We start from the raw sequence: 11,057 nt of genomic DNA, 5'->3' as shown, positions 1-11,057 counted from the left end.
GAGAGAGAAAGAGAATGCGTGTAGATGTATGTGTCTGTATATATTATAGGAAGTATGCATATATGTATGTCTGTATATATAATAGGAAGTATAATCTAACTGTATGTGTCCTTTTAAATACAAAAGTGGTTAGCTTTTCCTGTAAAAACAAATGCTTCTCAGTCACTAAGGTTGAACTAAACTCCGACTAAACTCCTACTAACCTCATTTACATGTATTTAAATATCGCCTTAGCTTTAAACAAACCTTACCTACTCCATTCTCATGTTCTTCGTTCATTTCTTCTTCTTCTTCTTCTCTTCTTCTTCTTCTTCTTCTTCTTCTTCTTCTTCTTCTTCTTCTTCTTCTTCTTCTTCTTCTTCTTTTCCTCCTCCTCCTTTTTTCTTTTTATTCCTTCTTAATTATTTTCTTCCTCCTCTCCTCTTTTTTCTTCTTTCTTTTCCCTTCTTCTTCCTTCTTATGCTTCTTCCTCCCCTTCTTTTTCTTCTTTCTTCCTTCTTTCTCCTTCGTTCTTCTTTTTTTAATCATCTTCCTCCTCCTCCTTTTTGTTCATCTTCTTCCTTTTCTTGTTCTCCCCTCTTCTTCTTCTTCTTCTTCTTCTTTTCCTCCTCCTCCTTTTTTCTTTTTATTCCTTCTTAATTATTTTCTTCCTCTTCTCCTCTTTTTTCTTCTTCTTCTTCTTCTTCTTCTTCTTCTTCTTCTTTCTTCTTCTTCTTCTTCTTCTTCTTCTTCTTTCTTTTCCCTTCTTCTTCCTTCTTAGGCTTCTTCCACCCCTTCTTTTTCTTCTTTCTTCCTTCTTTCTCCTTCGTTCTTCTTTTTTTAATCGTCATCTTCCTCCCCCTCCGTTTTGTTCATCTTCTTCCTTTTCTTGTTCTCCCCCTCCTCCTCTTCTTCTTCTTCTTCTTCTTCTTCTTCTTCTTCTTCTTCTTCTTCCTTCTGCCTTCTTTTTCATATGTTCCTCTCCCTGTCTCACACATTTTGTCCTCTCTTTTATCTTCACCTTTATCCACTCCTTTCCTATCATCGTTCTCCCTTTTAGACGAACAGATTATGTACTTAGACGATCTCTAGACACCCTCTGTGAGCCAGGTGCTGAATGTTGGACTCTTTGACACACACACACACACACACTCACACACACTCAAAGTGTGAAGATGGTACAATCTCTGTTTGCTACATCTGTGAAGATGACACGAACCTGGCTCGTCTCAACTTCCGGTCTCTGACTTTAGTTACTTTTCAGGCAGATTTCTACGACATTGTTATTTTATTTCAACTTCACAAGATTCACACTTGGGCTCTTCACCTTCCACCTTGTCTGTCTGGTATTCTTTTAATTTTTATTGTTTATTTGCTTATTTTTTAAAATTTTTTATTGAGTTTAGAGTGTGAATGGCACGCATATCCTTTGTAAAGCCAGAGACAAATTATTTCGCAATATACAGTTGCGTCCCCTTGTGATCCGAGTTCGTATTCCGGCAAAGTCGAATTTGTATTTCGATAAAATAAATACCAAGTCGAGTACTGAGAACCGCTTTGTTCCTTAGATGTAAATATTCATTACTTTTGTTGTCTATTTACCGTATTATATCCTTTCCTGTGCAACCACCTTGTTCTATTATTAGTCTAGGCTTGCATCATCTGTGGTTATTCCACGGTTATTTGAAAACTAAAAATGTTGCTAGAATTTTATAGAGATCCATGAAATACATGGCTTCTTTTGAAATTGTATTTTTCAGAAGCATTTAATTGCTGGGATAAAGTAAGAAGTAACAGAAAACGGAGGTGATATATGCTTTCCCCACGCTTTCGACCTTGTAGGGATAAGTTACTCATCGGCCATTTCTGGATGATACATCCACTTCGAAGTCTAGATCGACTAAGATCCTAAACAACCGGACAGTTCCAGCTGTCTGAGATCCGACAACGTTTTCTGATAGGATGGTCGTACTTCTCAAGTAGAGCTGCAAACCCACCGACTTGTTAGGGTTAATCTTTATGCCTGTTACCGCCTCATTTTCTTTTAGAATCTCCACTCCGCTAGTGACCAATACTGTATTCATAATCTTCAACAGGATTATAACTTATAAGTCATGACTCTCTTGTTCGCGTCCTTCACCTGCTTTACCACTCCCAGTTAAAGTTACTAGAAATTTTCCCTTTGTACTGAGAATTTTAGTAGCCGTCTAATAAAGAAAATGACGTCAATAAATAAAGACAATCCAGTCACATACGGCTGGGAAACCGCCGTCTAGCTTAGATCATGACTCTGTTTCTATTTCTGGTACTAGAGGGAAACTAGGGCAACCATAAATAACTCCATGTTTCCGACGCACTAACATCCTAATTAATAACAATAATAATAATGATAATTCTTTCTAAATCGATCCTAGCGCTCAATATGTACTTATTTTATCGACCCCGAAAGGATGAATGGATAAGTCGACTTTGTCGGAATTTGAACTCAGAACGTAATGTGTTGGAAGAAATGCCCCTATTCATTTAATCCGTCACGCTTAATAATGGCTTCAAATTCTGGCACATTGCCAGCAATTTCAGGGGAGGAGGCAAGTCGATTACATCAACCCAAGTGCTCAACTGGTACTTAGTTTATCGACCTCAAAATGATGAAAGGCAAAGTTGACCTCGGTGGAAATTGATCACAGATTGGGTGTTACATTGTCTTCTTGAGGAATACACTTCATTTCACATTCCTCTGCGATCACTTCATCACCTGACATGTGGCATATTGTGCACCTGTACAGATAATGCCGATTTAATGGAGGGAGTGAGCTTATGTAAACAAAAAACATTTGATCACTGGAAACAAATCATCTGTGTGGTTGTTCAGCAAGAAATTGCAAAACTTCATACGTCATGTAACGACAGGAGAGTCCACGATAATTATATTTATACACGTACAAACACAAACACACACACACAACACACACACACACACAACACACACACACACACACACACCACACACATACATACATACATACACGCGCGCACACACACACACACACACACACACACACACACACACTAACACACACACACACATATATATATATGGCGAGCTTCTTTCAGTTCAGTTTCCTTCTCGCTAATCTACTGACTAGGCGTTGCTCCGTCCGGGGCTATTGTAGAAGGTATCACAGATATGGGACTGAATCCAAAGCCATATTGGTGGTAAGCGAACGTCTAACCACACGAATATATACATACATGATATTTCCATTCACACTTCCTACTCGAGTGTCGGAACTTCCGATTTTAATCTAACGCTCCGCCCCTTTTAAAATGCGTACCCTTAACATTCAACTTCCTTGTTGACCCTTCGTTTCTGGCAGGTTTGATGTGTTAGTTGAAGGATCTTGCGTATATTTTCAGATGTCTGGCTGTTTATATCGATGGAAGTCTGAACTTGAAGATACATCAATGTTTGCAGGTGTTCCCTAACTTTGCTTCACTGTTTATTTGGCTCTCTTGAGGTGATTAAACGTGCGTGCGCGCGAACATATGTGAGGCCAAATGTGTATATCTGTGTATGTGTCTGCGTGTGTATGTGTGTCTACCTATGTGTAAGTGTATTATAGATAGGCAGATAGATAGAAGATAGAGAGATAGACAGACAGATAGATAGATAAATAGATAGATAGATAGATAGATAGATAGATAGATAGATAGATAGATAGATAGATAGATAGATAGATAATAGATAGATAGATAGATAGATAGATAGATAGATAGATAGATAGATAGATAGATAGATAAATAGATAGATAGATAGATAGATAGATAGATAGATAGATAGATAGATAGATAGATAGATAGATAGATAGATAGAAGATAGAGAGATAGACAGACAGATAGATAGATAAATAGATAGATAGATAGATAGATAGATAGATAGATAGATAGATAGATAGATAGATAGATAGATAGATAAATAGATAGATAGATAGATAGATAGATAGATAGATAGATAGATAGATAGATAGATAGGTAATCAACCATGTGTTTTGTTGTTTTGTGTATAAACGTGTGAACGCATTTGAGTATAAGCCTGTCTGTTCAAGTTCTAAACTTATGCGGGGTTTCTGTCTTCACCAACTGGCTGCAGTATTTTATGCGTCTAAGAATATAGAATGGAGAAACTATTTACTAAACATCAGTATATTAATTAGTATATGAGTGCGTGTTGTGCGTGGGTGTGTATGTATAATTGTTTATGTGTGTGTGTGTGTGTGTGTGTGTGTGTGTGTGTGCGTGCGTGTGTGTTTGTGCGTGTGTGTGTGTGTACCTTCGTCTTTTTCTAACGAAAAAGAGTTTTTCAATACAATATTTATATTATTCTTTACAGCTTTATAAGTGGCAAATTTTTATTTAGCAACATATTTTTACAAGGACAAAAGAAAGAAAAAATCCAAAGAATAAAAAGACTATCTAACTTTGGCACTGAACATTACATAAATAGCAGAACGGGGCGCTACTGCATAGAGCCAAAGAGCCCAACAGCCAAGGACCCAGCTCTGCAATATCCTCTCAAAATGCTTGAGAGACCTACATGGGGCTGATGTAGGTGTTTTCAAAACAAAATTGGATACCCTCCTCTCAAGAGTTCTGGATGAATCTACCTTGCGACAAGAAATGCAGATGAGGGCAGAAAATCAAACACACTCTTTTACCAAATGGTACATATCAGAGAAGGTTTCAAGTAGTAAAAGTGTAGCAGAGCTAGCGGTAGTGCTCCAGTGTGACCGTTGCTCTCAAGCTGAAAGTAGTAAAAGGTAAAAGATAAAGGGTAAAAGGGCAAATTATCGAGAAAAAATCTCCCCAGAAGTATTTCAACAATAAAGAAAGAACAAATGATAGGCGGGAATGAAGTAACAGGTTATATACTCCAGTCGAAATGGTTCGTTCGGCAGTCCCACGCAGGCATATATGCAAAGGCATTGCAGCAGGTGCTTCGGAAACAGATTGCAAAACGTATCCCTTGTTTTCTGGAAAATTTATAATTTCTTATTCAATATCTGTGTGCGTGAGCGTGTGTGTGTGTGTGCATGTGCGTGTTCGTGCGTGTGTGTGTGTGTGCATGTTCGAGTGCATGTGCGAGTGCGTGTGTGTGTCTGTGCGCGTGTATGTGTACACATAAAAGTATGAAGCGTATATAGAAAAGAGTTTATGAAAAACACAAAATACTAGGTGAGTTAATTACTATTTTGTAATTACACCATACGGATGAAAATCTTGTGCATTGTCCTCGGCTTGGAATCATGTACGTACCTTATAGATATGCAAGCGAACGCTTATGATATTGTGCTGCCATCGTCACACAGTGTCTGATGAGTTCGACACTTTATTAAATAATTTGATTGAGACATGGCCACGCATTTCCAACTATGTTTAAAACGTCAGTTGATTAATTTGTGTTGTCAAAGACTAGAGTCTTAAATGAAAGATACTAAACTGATACTAAACTGGGTACTCAATGTGATTGCCCAGTGAGATGTGTGAGTGTTCAGCGGGAATAAACAGCAAATCTTGCTCCATGAGAACAGAATTTATTGTTTGTAAGTTCCATGAGAGCCATTAACACATATATTCTAGGACTACCAAATCGAAAGAAACATTTAAATTGACGTTGCACCAATATTCATTTCTACATCAGAACAGTCTGCGCCAATCATGATGAAATCCCCTGAGCGAGAAGGGTAGAAAAATCTGGTAAAAATATTTGTGTTCCAACATTGTAAATGAGCTTATTGTCCAATGACAAGGGAATGATCTTACTTGCCATAGGTACAATATGAGACAGAAAACAGGGGCCGATCATAAATGAAGCACCCTTGAACCTGCAGCGTACTCGACTACAAATGATCAGGAGCTTGAAAAAAAAAATTTCTGTTGGCGTTACAAATTAAGAAAATATTTTGAATTTTACAAACGTTGTAACCTACTTTTTGTTATCACTGTTGAATTGATCTCTTGGGAATAGCTTTCTCTTCTCTTATACGTTCTACCTCGATTTTTCTTTATTATGTAAAATATTTTCTGTCCATCTCTCAGTTCCGAACCACCTCTTCCCCAATTGTGTATCAAAATTAGTTATTGGTACCATCGTGGTTGTGAGGTTAGATGTTTGTTTCCCAAGCACATAGCTCTGGTTTCAGTATATTGGATGTCTCCTGCTATAGCTTCGGGCCAACCAAAGCTTTGCGAATAGATATGGCAGGCAGAAACTGAAAGCAGACTATCGTGTGTGTGTGTGTGTGCGTGTGTGTGTGTGTGTGTGTGTGTGTGTATGTGTGTGTGTGTTAGTATTTGTCCCCTACCATCGCTTGACAATCGGTGTTGGTTTGTTTATGTACCAGTAATGTAATCTGATAATATTAGAACCAGGCTTCAAAAAAAAGCATAAAAGTGAATTTGTTTAACCAAACTCTTCATGCAGTACCCCCAGCATGGTCGCAGTTTAATGATTAAAGCAAGTAAACGATAAACGATTACCTTTGTTACGTCCTATGATCATAGTAGACGTTACATTATAATCTACATATACACTATGCTCTAATATAAACAAATCAACCCTGGCTGGGACGTTTATCATTATAAATGGTTTGGGTCAGAGCTCATCAATGGATAAAAACGAAATTGGTTATTTTGCATTAAGCATCCAGACTCCCTGAAAGTTAGTTGTCTCAAAATTTCTCTGATCAATGCAGAAATGCAATTTACGTAGCTAGTTTCTATAGCAAATCAGCATTTAGGACGTCACTACATCATTTACATACTTTGAGGTCATTATGATATACATATACATATATACGAGGTCTGATCAATAAGTATACGGATTATTGCTATATTAGCGAAACTAAAGCACGCAAAACAAAGCTGCTTAGCACAGATTGACACTGACCTCTGTTGTGCATGTGCACTAAGTTTTAACGTTGTAGCTCACTCCTGCTATTTACAGCAGTGCTTCCCAGTAACATGTGTAACGTGTGATCATCGCATTGACCATGACAGAGAAAGTTGTCATGGTGATACCTGCTCAGAGGCCTACGCACAATTGCAGAAAGTGTATGGAGAGGAGTGTATGAGCCGCACACAAGTGTACGAGTGGTTCACACTTTTCAAAGATGGCCGAAAAAATGTCGATATTGACAAATGTTCTGGGAAAGCCGCAACCAGCAGAACTGAGAAAAATATCGCAGATGCGCGTGCAGCTGTGAGGGGAAATCATTGAATTACCATCCGTGAGTTATCAGAGGATGTGCAATTAGTTACGGTTCAATTCAGTTCATTATCACTGCAGATTTGGGTATGAGACATCTGTCTGCCAAGTTTGTACCAAAATTGTTTTCAGTTGACCAAAAAGACACTCGGGTTTTGCACAGGACTCCGACTAGGTATCGCCAAGCTTTTGGTAAAATTTGACTCAGATTCTCTGCTCAACATTTTCTGCCATGGTCAATGTGACAAACACACGCTACACACGTCACTTCCAAGCACTGCTGTAAATAGTGAAAGTGAATTAGAACATTAAAACTTAGTGCACATGCACAGCAGAGTTTTGGGTCAATCTGTGCCAAGCAGCTTTCCTCTGCATGCTTTAGCTTTGTTACTAAGGCAATAGTCCGGATACTTATTGATATATACATACACACACACATATGTGTGTGGGTGTGTATATACATACATACGTATATATATATATGTGTGTGTGTGTGGTGTGTGTGTGTGTGTATATGTATGCATATATATATATATAATATATATATATATATATATATATATATATATATATATATATATTTATATATATATACACGTACATACAGTTACATATATATTTATACATGGATATATATACATATATATATGTATATGTTTGTGTGTGTGTGTTTGTGTAGGTGTGTAGAGGCACACACACACACATGTGCATATATGTACGTATAGCTGGGACTGCATCCCAAAAGTAGTACTTCTCTTCAAATCGAAAAACGAAATTGGTCACCGTTTCTAATTGTTCAAGCAAGGAAGTAGAGGGTCTGTTGTTGAGAAGTCGTATTATTCTGAATCTAACCCAATCTTCTTATTTCTTTTCCCCTTCTCCTCAACCTTACGTTACGACACCAGGAGCTTCGTTTAGACCTTTTTTCCGGGGTTGCAAACCTCTGGAATTTCTTTACTCTGTCACATATATTTTGTAAACATTAGTTCAGAAGAGGAGAAAGAGAGAGAGAGTGGGGTGAAGGGCAATTGCTCTCGGCTGCAGACGTCAAGAGACGCAAAATTTCATTTGCTCTGTCAATTAAGAGGTAGCGTTGGTGTTGAGAACTGTTGCGATATCACTGCAGTGAATATTCACCTCATAAATTTCAGCATCTCAACGTCTGTATACATAATGGGTACTTCGTTCCATCTCCAGACTTATTTTATTATTTTACTTTTTTAACAAACTTCATCATATTCTTTCTTTATCGTATTAGCCTTATTAGAAATTCAAAAACGAAGCGAGAGATTGACTCTAATGCTAACTTATATTGTTGTAGCCGTTCTTCTATCAGAACAATCATGATAGCATTAACTGAGCAGAACCATGATCAAAGTCGACCCACCTGTGATCGTCCGGGTTTGTTTTCACATAACATACATAATACTATTGGAGTGAAATTAGGATGATATGCTTAGCAGGTCGAGTAACTGCATGGAAGCTCCTTTTGTTGCCCAGTACCCACTACATTGATATGAGAAACTTAATGAAAGATCCACTCATATATGTATGTAAGTATACTGAAGTATTAAACGGTTTTAAGAGGTAGCCCATTAAAGTCCCTTCGTGACCACTTGATCGACTCAGCTACTTTAAGTATTGCTCTGACTCGCACAGTCAAGTCAAGCAGTAAAATGTTAGGTGTGAAGTCCTGCTTAGTATGATGGTCTTGTGACTGTCATGGTAGTAGCGGATAAATTGCCGTGGGACTTTTGCTAGCTTATGGGCTTAGCTAGGTCATGAGTTAAGTTCAGCTGATACAGCCCACTGTAAATTGGAAGCTCCGTCAAACATTGACTTAATTCAATGAGTATATAAGTGTTCGAGTGAATGGTTGTGCTAATGTCTATGTGTGAATGTGCGTGTTTGTGCGGGCGGGCGGGCGTGCGCGCGTGTGTGTGTGTGTATGTGCTCGGGTATATGAATGTGCGTTTGTCTTCGGCAATTATCTATTTATTTGTCTGTTTTTGCTTAATTATTTAACACATGTTTCACGTAGATTTATTGTTACGCTAAATTTGAATATTGATATTTTGCAGTAATAAAAGACATCAAAGAAAATTTGCCAAACCAAATATTTGAAATATTAACGAACACGTTATTAACTATGTATATATTACTAGCAGTATCGCCCGGCGTTGCTCGGGTTTGTAAGGGAAATAACTATATAAGCATTTTTAGTGAGTTATAGCAAAAAAATAGCAAAAAATGCATTAAAAATGGAATAAAAAATGATGGTAATTTTTTTTTAATCGTTGACTCATCGTAGACTCATCGTAGACGCGCGCTAATACCCAGACAGGCTCGATATGAATCACGACTATAAGATACCCGGTTTGGGTTAAACTGCACCGCAAAATGTGGGAGTAGTTAGGAATTTAAATCGTAGGAGACAGACACACAACTTCACTTTTATATATAAAGATTTGTGCAAGAACTAAAACATTCGGTTGTGCAAATTGTTTGCACAGGAAACCTGCCCTGTGTGGGGGTTTTTGCCGTTTTTGTGGATCTGTTTCAGCTTTTTTAGCGATTTCTGTTTTGGCGACTTCAAGCCATGAAGTCGTTGTTCTAAAAGAAAGCTGGTCTCCTTGACAACGCTTTACGACGTTGATTTCCTTACACTCCCTTCCCCACAGCTTCACGAGGGAGGGAAGAAGGGAGAGAAGCAAAACAGGTGCAGGTGTGAGCATGGATGCCAACTCCGCCGCCAATTAAAAAAATATGCGTTAAAATGGAAAAAAAATGATGTTAAATTATTTTTAAAATCGTGGACTCATTGTAGACGCGCGCTAATACCCAGACGGGCTCGATATGAATCACAACTATAAGATACCCGAATTTGGTTAAACTGCACCGCAAAATGTGGGAGTAGTTAGGAATCTAAATCGAAGGGAACTGACACTCACACAACTACAGTTTTATATATATAGACTAGCAGTGTCGCCCGGTGTTGTTCGGGTTTGTAAGGGAAATAACTATATAAGCATTTTTAGAGAGTTATAGCCAAAAAATAGCAAAAAAATGCATTAAAAATAGAAAAAAAATTATGGTAAATTTTTTTTTAAATCGTTGACTCATCGAAGACATTTTTAGAGAGTTACTTCCCTTATATAATAGCGAAAAAAATGCATCAAAATATATAAAGATTTCATATTCGCTTAAGACAGAGGACTGTAACAAACATCTTGCTGCGGTGCTCACTGTTGATCGTGTTTGCCATTTAAGTATTTGTGCCATAAGATATTGACTTTTCTCTCTTATTCTTCGTGAATCAATAATATATAAAGTGATAATTTAGTGAGATCGATCCAATTCACAATATGTTCCTCTTCTCATCACATTCGCAAGTGACATTAAGGTGGAGCCTATACGCAGCTACATGATCTGCTAGAAATACTAGCTAAATCACACTGGAATCAATCCCTTTTGCCTTAAACAAGAGTTACATTGGGCAATAAATTCTCTTATATAAAATATACTACGGTGTTCGGTTGAAGCTGTTGTGTATTTGTAACTGCTTATGTGTATATTCATTTCTATTGCTTTGTTCAGTAACGTGTGTGTGTGTGTGTGTGTATCACGTCACGCGACTTATCACCAGTCTATCAGATGCTGGTAGACTGGTCTCACATCGTTGTCTCAATGTACATTGCATCGTTCTAGCTTTCGAATGACGCCACCACGCTGGCTAGGCGAGCAGGCCAACCATCCTCCCTGATCGAAAGGGGAACTAGAGCAATGTGAAGTGAAGAGTTTTGCTCAAGAACAC

General features: G+C 37.9%; 2 long non-coding RNA genes across 2 annotated transcripts in view; both read right to left on the bottom strand.

Moving 5' to 3' along the window:
* The window catches only part of LOC118766264, a 13,605-nt gene extending 2,896 nt beyond the window's left edge, over positions 1–10,709 (bottom strand). The window contains exons 1-2 of the long non-coding RNA XR_005002178.1: positions 10,700–10,709; positions 2,711–2,716 (exon numbers count right to left, since the gene is read on the bottom strand). This is a non-coding gene — a long non-coding RNA (uncharacterized LOC118766264). The remainder of the gene's footprint in view (positions 1–2,710; positions 2,717–10,699) is intronic.
* LOC118766268 lies at positions 4,377–6,232 on the bottom strand. Its single transcript, XR_005002187.1, has 2 exons — positions 5,967–6,232; positions 4,377–4,780 (listed from the first exon to the last, which is right to left on the bottom strand). It is a non-coding gene; the product is annotated as an uncharacterized LOC118766268 (long non-coding RNA).
* Positions 10,710–11,057: the final 348 nt, after the last annotated feature.

The sequence above is a fragment of the Octopus sinensis genome, linkage group LG1, assembly GCF_006345805.1.
Source record: "Octopus sinensis linkage group LG1, ASM634580v1, whole genome shotgun sequence".
NCBI lineage: Eukaryota > Metazoa > Mollusca > Cephalopoda > Octopoda > Octopodidae > Octopus > Octopus sinensis.
The sequence above is the reverse complement of the archived record's forward strand: the minus strand, read 5'-3'. Positions and strand labels throughout refer to the sequence as shown.